We start from the raw sequence: 8827 nt of genomic DNA, 5'->3' as shown, positions 1-8827 counted from the left end.
GAGGAGAATAATCGCAATTAGGAAATACATGCGAACAAGGAACTCCTTTCAATTTATATCTTTTCCGTGGAGTTGAACTTTCAATGTAAATTCGTTTGTCGTGTGTTCTCTATCAGGATATTACTGACTTTGGGATACGATGCAAAGTACTTTTCTGTTTATAAATTTATTGAATTTGTAATTGTAATTACCTACCTCCCCTGAGATAATTGATATTTTATTCAGTGGTGTCATTTCTTACTTCAAAATGACAGTCACATAGAAATGCTTTTAAACAGAGGTTGAGTTTATTTCATCGTATTTTAAGATAATAATAATAAAATAATAATAATAATAATAATAATAATAATAATAATAATAATAATAATATAGCTAACTTTTCGATGGAAAAGTTCGAATATTTTGAACACGGTTTTTAATACCTCTAAAAATCTAGACCATAATAATAATAATAAATAATAATAATAATAATAATAATAATAATAATAATAATAATAATAATAATGTGGTTGCTGCTTCAGCACTATTAATCTTGTAGAGTCTTCTTTATTTTTCTGATGACAGCTTTCTCTCTGTTGCTTAGACTTGCGAGCAACGTTGTGTCATTTTCGGTTTTTATTATTGCTTATACAATGCTCTCTCTCTCTCTCTCTCTCTCTCTCTCTCTCTCTCTCTCTCTCTCTCTCTCACTCTCTCCAACGCGACGTTTCGTCCAGATCTACATGACATTTGTGGTGTCTACTTATCATTTTGCAGTTTTGGAGCCACCTCTTGCACTTGGCAGTATGCGGCGGCTTTGCTTTTTTGTTGAGTCATTGAGTGGCTGATTTTGATACTTATGTTGTTGTTGTGTAACCCGCTCTTTGCTAGGGAGTCTGCTTCCTCATTTCTTTGGATTCCCACATGGCCTAGAATCCAGTTGAGAGTTATCAGTCTGTTTCGTGATGGCTTGTATTGCTCCTTTTGAGTCAGTGTGGATAGTTGTTTCCCAGTTTGTGCTGCGAGTCTTCTAGCGCTTTAGCAATGGCCATCAGCTCAGTCTGTAGAGTGGAGGCATTGTCAGAGAGCCTCTAGCTTCCTTTTAGTGATGTCGAGTAGACTCCTGCTGCCGCCGCAGGGATGCTGAGGTCTACTGATCCATCTGTGAAGTATTCATTCATGGCTGTTGTCTTCCTTATTGAATCCTGTGCTGCTTGTTTCAGCTGTTGGGTGGTGCATGCTTCTTTGCTTGCTGGGAGGATTGTGTAGTTTGTTTTGAAGACTTCTGGTTCCCAGTGAAAGGTAAGTCTTCTCTGATGGCAGCAGCGTATTTTTGCATGCCTAATCTTCTTAATATTTCTAAAGGGTTACCATCATATGTCTTGGGCGGGTTTAGTTCTTCGTGGAGATCAATGCATCTTTAAATCTCTCTTTTTAGTGAACAGTTCCTGTCATTTTTTAAGGTCTTTAGCAGGATGGATGTGTTTCTCTGGTCTATTCTGTATGTCAGAGACTGTAGTTTTATTTCATTTTACGGATGCATAAGTTGGTCCACATTGGTGCACCTGTGATGAATCGTAGGGCATTGTTGTGGCTCACTTCAAGGCTTTTTTGCTCTGTGCTTGTGAGACTGGTGAGGACCGGTGGGCCGCATACTCAACTATGGCCTTATTGTTTGTATATAGAAGGTTTTCTTAGGGCGTGGTATACTGATCCTTGTTGTAGAGAGATGAACCTTCCCACGGGATTTTGTCTGCATTTGATTTTCTGCTTAAGTATATTGATTTCTTTGCGTAGGGAGAGTTGCATGTTTGTGTTACTCCTAGGTATACAAAGTTGTCTACCCATTCAATGAGTTCCATTGGCGAGTCCTTCTTCTTATATCCTGTTGTTGCGGGCTCTCAAGTACGGTCTGGAGAACCCCTGGGACAGGTTGAATTTTCACTGGTTTCTGGAATCAACACGTTAAAGACTAAAGCCATGGCAATAAAACACAGTCCAGACCTGAACGAAATGGGTAAACAATTTTGTATACCTAGGAGTAAACATGAACAAGCAACTCTCCCCACACAAAGAAATCAAAATACTTCAGCAGAAAGTCAAATGCAGACAAAATGCCATGAGAAGGATCATCTCTCTACAACAAGGATCAGTATACCACGCCCTTAGAACCTTCTATATACAGACAATAAGGTCAACAGTTGAGTATGTGGCACCGATCCTCACCAGTCTCACAAGCACAAAGCAAAAAAGCATTGAAGTGAGCCAAAACAATGCCCTACGACTCATCACAGGTGGACCAATGTGGACCAACTTACGCATCCTGAGAAATGAAATAAAACTACATTCTCTGACATACAGAATAGACCAGAGAAACACATCCGTCCTACTAAAAACCTTAAAAAAGGACAGGAACTGATCACCAAAAAGAGAGATCTAAAGATGCATTTATCTCCTAGAAGAACTAAACCCCCCAAGAAATACACTGGCAACCCTTTAGAAATATTAAGAAGATTAGGCATGCAAAAATACGCTGCTGCCATCAGAGAAGACTCACCTTTCACTGAGTACACAGAACTAGCACTTTAGGAACCAGAACTTTTCAAGACAAACTGCACAATCCTCCCAGCAAGCAAAGAAGCATGCACCACCCAACAGCTGAAAGAAGCAGTACAGGATTCAATAAGGAAGACAACAGCCATGAATGAATACTTCACAGATGGATCAGTAGACCTCAGCATCCCTGCGGCGGCAGCAGGAGTCTACTCGACATCACTAAAAGGAAGCTGGAGGCTCTCTGACAATGCCTCCACTCTACAGATTGAGCTGACTGCCATTGCTAAAGCGCTAGGAGACTCGCAGGACAAACTGGGAAACACAACTATCCACACTGACTCAAGAGGAGCAATACAACCCTCACGAAAGGCAAGGCATAGGAAAACATCAAACTCCTGACAAGCATATGGGCAGTTGCAAATTCCCACAAAACCAGAAACAGACTGATAACTCTCAACAGGATTCCAATCCATGTGGGAATCCAAAGAAATGAGGAAGCAGACTCCCTAGCAAAGAGCGGGTTGTGTACCAACAACATAAGTATTAAACTCAGACACTCACTGACTCAACTAAAAAACAAAGTTGCCAAGTGGCAAGAGGGGAAAGCACGACATACCAAAAGATAATTATGTCACGAGCACTAGCAGTCATAATCCATCGGCTGACTTGGATACCAGTGCACAGGGCAAAAGATAGAAGGCGATCCCAAGCCATCTTACTGTGAGAGGAATGCAGAAGAACCTCTAGAACACTACATCGTAGACTATCCAGAAACGGACACAGCTAAGAGAAAGGTACATAGGAAATGAACACACAGCCACTCAAATCACAAGGCACATTCTAGTCAACACCCATGAACTTGCAGGTTTTCTATGCTTCTACCCACCACCAAGGTAGGAAAAGAACACTGCCCTGACTGATGGCACATGGTGTTAACAGTCATGATAGCCCCCTCATCCTGCCCCAACTCACATAACACTCAAGACAATACGACAAACAACAAACCTCCCACTAGAAAGACAGACTAAACGTAATTTCCTCCTCTGAGAAGCCTTCCATCAACTAGCATCCTTGTCCTTCTCTATCTTCCTTCATCACCCCGCTCCTCATTCACACCACTATCCTTCCAGCACACTCAGCAGACAACACACACAACTACCCACAAGAAATAGTACCGGAAGAAGAATATGCATCAGAATCTCACGAGCTACCTTACTAGCTAGCTACCCGTGCCTACAACTCAAGCTTTTCATTCTTCCAATTTGTTGGCCTTTCCTACTTGCCAACACTCTTTACTATCGAGCTTTCCCTACAACTGGAGGGTACATCAGGGTTTAAAGGGTTTCAACCTTGCCCATCAATCCCTTCATTCAATATCAATATCACCTTGATCACGTCATGTTCATGTATCACCAGTGAAGTTTCATATCCTAAATATCTCACATTCTCAACAAATATGACCTACGGCCTGCTCTAGGAACAAGAGCCCATGCTGGCATAAGGCTAGCTTAATCTCAAAAATCAACAACCAATGGGATTCAGTCCCTCAACAGTCATCGCTGGAAAATGTCCTGTAAATCTGGACGAAACGTCGCGTTGGAGAGAGAGAGAGAGAGAGAGAGAGAGAGAGAGAGAGAGAGAGAGAGAGAGAGAGAGAGAGAGAGAGCATTGTATAAGCAATAATAAAAATCGAAAATGGCTCAACCGAATTTTACTATGCCCTTAGGTGCGTTGCTTGCCAGTCTAAGTAACAGAGAGAAAGCTGTCATCAGAAAAATAGAGGACTCTCTACAAGATTAATAGTGCTGAAGCACAAACCATTTTTAACAAAACTTGCCTACGAGAAAGTCTCCTTCCGAAATAGTAATAATAATAATTCTATAGCTAACTTTTCAATAAAAAAAGTTGGAATATTTTAAACACGGATTTAATACCTCTAAAAATCTAAACCATAATATGACGAAATATGATTACGCCCTTTCTCTGACAAATTCACTGGGATCCGTCCAATCGATAAGTCTGGAACAATCATGGAGCATCGCGGCCTCCTACCTTTCCATAGTAACGGTTGTTATCGAAACGGCTCGAAACCGCTGGAACCGACTGGAACATCATCCTAAGTACACATTACATTCGGAATTCGAGAGCACATTAGATTATGGCTTAGGCTCATCAGAACGTCATTTGCATTTGAATAATTACTGGAATGAGCAAATCCTTTGGCCAAACATGGACAGTTGCGGGTTAGAGACTATGAAAGAATTATGCGCTAATTTTTAAGAGAGAGAGAGAGAGAGAGAGAGAGAGAGAGAGAGAGAGAGAGAGAGAGAGAGAGAGAGCAAGTATCTCTCTCTCTCTCTCTCTCTCTCTCTCTCTTTAATGCTGAGGTTACTGAATGGAATTTCTGCTGGTTTAGTGAATCGTTGTATTGCAGACTAAGAGATTAGCCGGGATTTGGCTTTTAAGTTGGATTTCACAGTGATATTGGTACGTTTGCCAGCAAAAGATCTAAACGAAAAATATTTAATCATTAATTACTTTCGTTATGGTCATGAGAATGACGAATTTCTGCATTTACTTTTGGTCTATTTTTATTAAAGGTGGGTAAGTTAGGACGTAAGGAATATGCATGATGTAACAGGACATGACTTTTCCTGTATAAAAAAAAGTAAAAATGGAGACAACGGGTTTTTCATGTTTTCACTTTTTTCTAATAGATATGTCCAAACTCCAGTTATGTTCCAGGGTACCCCAATAATAATAATAATAATAATAATACTAATAATAATAATAATAATAATAATAATAATAATAATAATAATAATAAGTACAGTTCGTAGACAGAAGAACCATTAGCTCTACGATTGGAGAGATATAATAAATAAGAAATTTGGAATATTTTTCATGGGTTTTTATTGTATAAAAATTTAGATACACAAAACAAACAAACGACGAAATACGATTAGGCCCCTTTCCTGGCAAAGTTGGTGGGACCTGTTCAATCAATGATTCTGGAACAATCATCGTGCACAGCGGCCCCCTTCCTTTCCATAGTGACGGCGGATATCGAAACGGCTGGAAACCGCTGGAACCGACTGGAACATTATCCTAAGTACACATTACATTCTGAATTCGAGAGCACATTGGATTATGGCTTAAGCTCATCGGAGCGTCATTTGCATTTGAATAATTACTGGAATGAGCAAATCCTTTGGCCAAACACGGACAGTTGCGGGTTGGAGGCTATGAATGAATTATGCACTGCAATGGGCGGGCCATATCATCTGGAGGGAGTGAGAGTCTCTCTCTCTCTCTCTCTCTCTCTCTCTCTCTCTCGTCTCTCTTCTTTGAAATTTGGATGGAATTTCTGCTGATTAATCGTGATTTGGGAATTCAGTTTAACATCATATCGATTTCTAGTGTCTTCTTCTGTGAAAAAATATTATTATTAAGACAATTAATTATTAATAATATTCGATATGGTTGTGGGATGGAGAATTTATGTAGTCAATAAGGTCTATTTCTATAAAAGATGGGGGGTATGAAGAAAGGAAAAATGTATAAAACAACTGGACATGACATTTTCCATGAAAAATAAGTCGAAACATATAAAACCTTTATTTTTCATGTTTTCATCTTTTCTGTAATTACTCTAAGCTTGGGTACTTATATACATTCTTCAAATAGTCTCACATACATACGACTAGTTTACAATCCCCGACCTATAAGTTACTAGTACTGTATCAAAATAAATACAATATTTGAAAATTGTATATTGAATATTTCTAAGCATCTATCTTTGCAAGAAGTGTCAACTATTCTGAATTGAACGAGTTGGCATGAGGATGAACTGTGGAATTATTTTCATTGTGAATCCACTCTTATTATGAATTAAAATAAATGATATAGCTCAACTCTCTTTTAGAAAATAAAATGCACAAGGAATTAAGCTTACTGGGTGTAGACAAAATGTTTCTGAGCAGATGAGAATCTAAACACTTATATATTATGTTGTTACATTTAAAGGCACCTGTAAAAACTTCAGCACTATGTTATGTTAACTATCATCAGGTCACCATATTATATATATCATTATCACCTACGTATCGTCATAACGCGTCAAATTATTCTCAATGTAATTTCACTACTAAGCTTATTGAACAAAATCTTTCAGATTTGAATCAAATTTATCAAGGATGGTCTTTATTTATGGAGGAGTACCCATCCAGAGAACCACAGAATGGCTGACATGTTATAGAATGACAAAATTGACCAAACTATGGAAGGAAACATAACTTATTTTGTGGATTTAAGTCACAAAACATACACATACAAACATAAAAATTCTTATATATACATACATACACACATACATACGTACATGCATACATACATACATATTTAACCGTCTATCAGCAAGGGACACAAACTCATCTGATAAGCTTGAAGAAACCATTTCACATCAGTGCATCTTTCCCATACGAACGGCTTAACGGAACCGCTGGAAACCAAAACTCTTTTAAATTTATCTTAAGTACACATTACACTCCAGAATTCTAAGTCAATGGAGCATGGCTGTAGCTCATAAGAGCTAAAGCCATTTGCATTTGAATAATTACTCGAATGAGCGAATCCTTTGACTAAATACGTACAGTTGTGAGTTGGAGGGTTATGAATGAATTATGTATTGAATGGGGCCACGATATCATCTGCGAGTGAAGGACTACAGTGACAGCTTCTCATTCACGCCTTTCCTCCCTTCTACCTCCTCTCCCCCCACCCTTTCTTTCTTTGAACTGAAACCACCTAAACCATGAATATGATTTGGTATTCCGGGGATGGAATCATTAGCAATGTTGGTAATATGAACAATATTATTAATAAAAACCACAACAATAGTGATTTTAATAGTAATGAAAAGTCCCATAATATAGCACAAAATATTATGACAATTACATTGGGTGTTTTCCTGGTATATATGAACATGTGATAAATGAAAATTATAATGAAATATATTCCTTTATTTTCACATCACATGCGATTAAATATTATCTAAGTCTTACTCCGTTTCAAAAGAGAAACAATTTTGTCATCTCATCAATTCACGGCAAAACGACATTTTTTTTATTACTAAAGTAGGATAAAGATATTAGAGGCAATATTAACAACATAATTGAGTTAATTGGGAAATTAGCTCTCCAATGGCATCATTAGTCGAGTCTAATTAAATACGACCTTTATAGATTAACCTAAATTTCAGATTTTTCTCAACATAATTGTAGATAGACAGACAGGCAAAGTCATATTAGAGAGAGAGAGAGAGAGAGAGAAGAGAGAGAGAGAGAGAGAGAGAGAGAGAGAGAGAGAGAGTATGAAAGAGTATTGACAATATAGAGGTTAATAGATATTTGCAAATAATAATAATAATAAATAATAATAATAATAATAATAATAATAATAATAATAATAATAATCATAATAAATAATAATAATAATAATAAATAACTAATATGGCAGGACGCAGCGAATTAATCTTATATATTATCTTTTCTATTTTTCTTATCACTCGCTTATCTGGCAACAATACTTCTTGGTAACTGGCCAATATTCATATTGGAAGAAATTTAAGCAACCCTGAATGTGATTTTTAAAATTTAAAACAGGATTTTGCTCATAAACTGGTATACTGCTATTATCAGTATATTGCTATACAGTGATGACGGGCCTCAGGTCCAGGTCAACAAGCCCTGATTGACCCGGACCTGAGACCTGACATCCCTGTATACCAATATACTGATAATACCAGTATACCAGTTTATGAGCAAAATCCTGTTTGAAATAAAAACATCACATTCACCATCATCTAGATTTCTCCCAGTATGAATATTGGCCAGTTATTAAGGAGTATCGCTGAGCCAGAGAAGCGAGTGATAATATATAAGATTAGTTCGCTGAATTCTTCCATTTCTTTCCGGACAAAATTTATTTAAAGATGTTCTTCAACCCCCATCCCCCCAAAAAAAAAGAAAAAGGAAATAATGATAAAATAATAATATAATAATAATAATAATAATAATAATAATAATAATAATAAGTATAGAGGACTGCGTCAACTAGAAAACAGAGCACTGGGCAATATCTGAAAACCAGTGAAGACGAGTGGCTAAAGAGTGCATGGGAAGAAGGCTATAATAAAAGCAGACGAAGACCCAGAAATATACAGAGACAGGAGAAAGACAGAAAGAACAGAGGACTGGCACAACAAACCAACGCACGGACAATACATGAGACA

This window comes from Macrobrachium nipponense, chromosome 12 (genome assembly GCF_015104395.2).
Source record: "Macrobrachium nipponense isolate FS-2020 chromosome 12, ASM1510439v2, whole genome shotgun sequence".
Lineage (NCBI taxonomy): Eukaryota > Metazoa > Arthropoda > Malacostraca > Decapoda > Palaemonidae > Macrobrachium > Macrobrachium nipponense.
The sequence above is the reverse complement of the archived record's forward strand: the minus strand, read 5'-3'. Positions refer to the sequence as shown.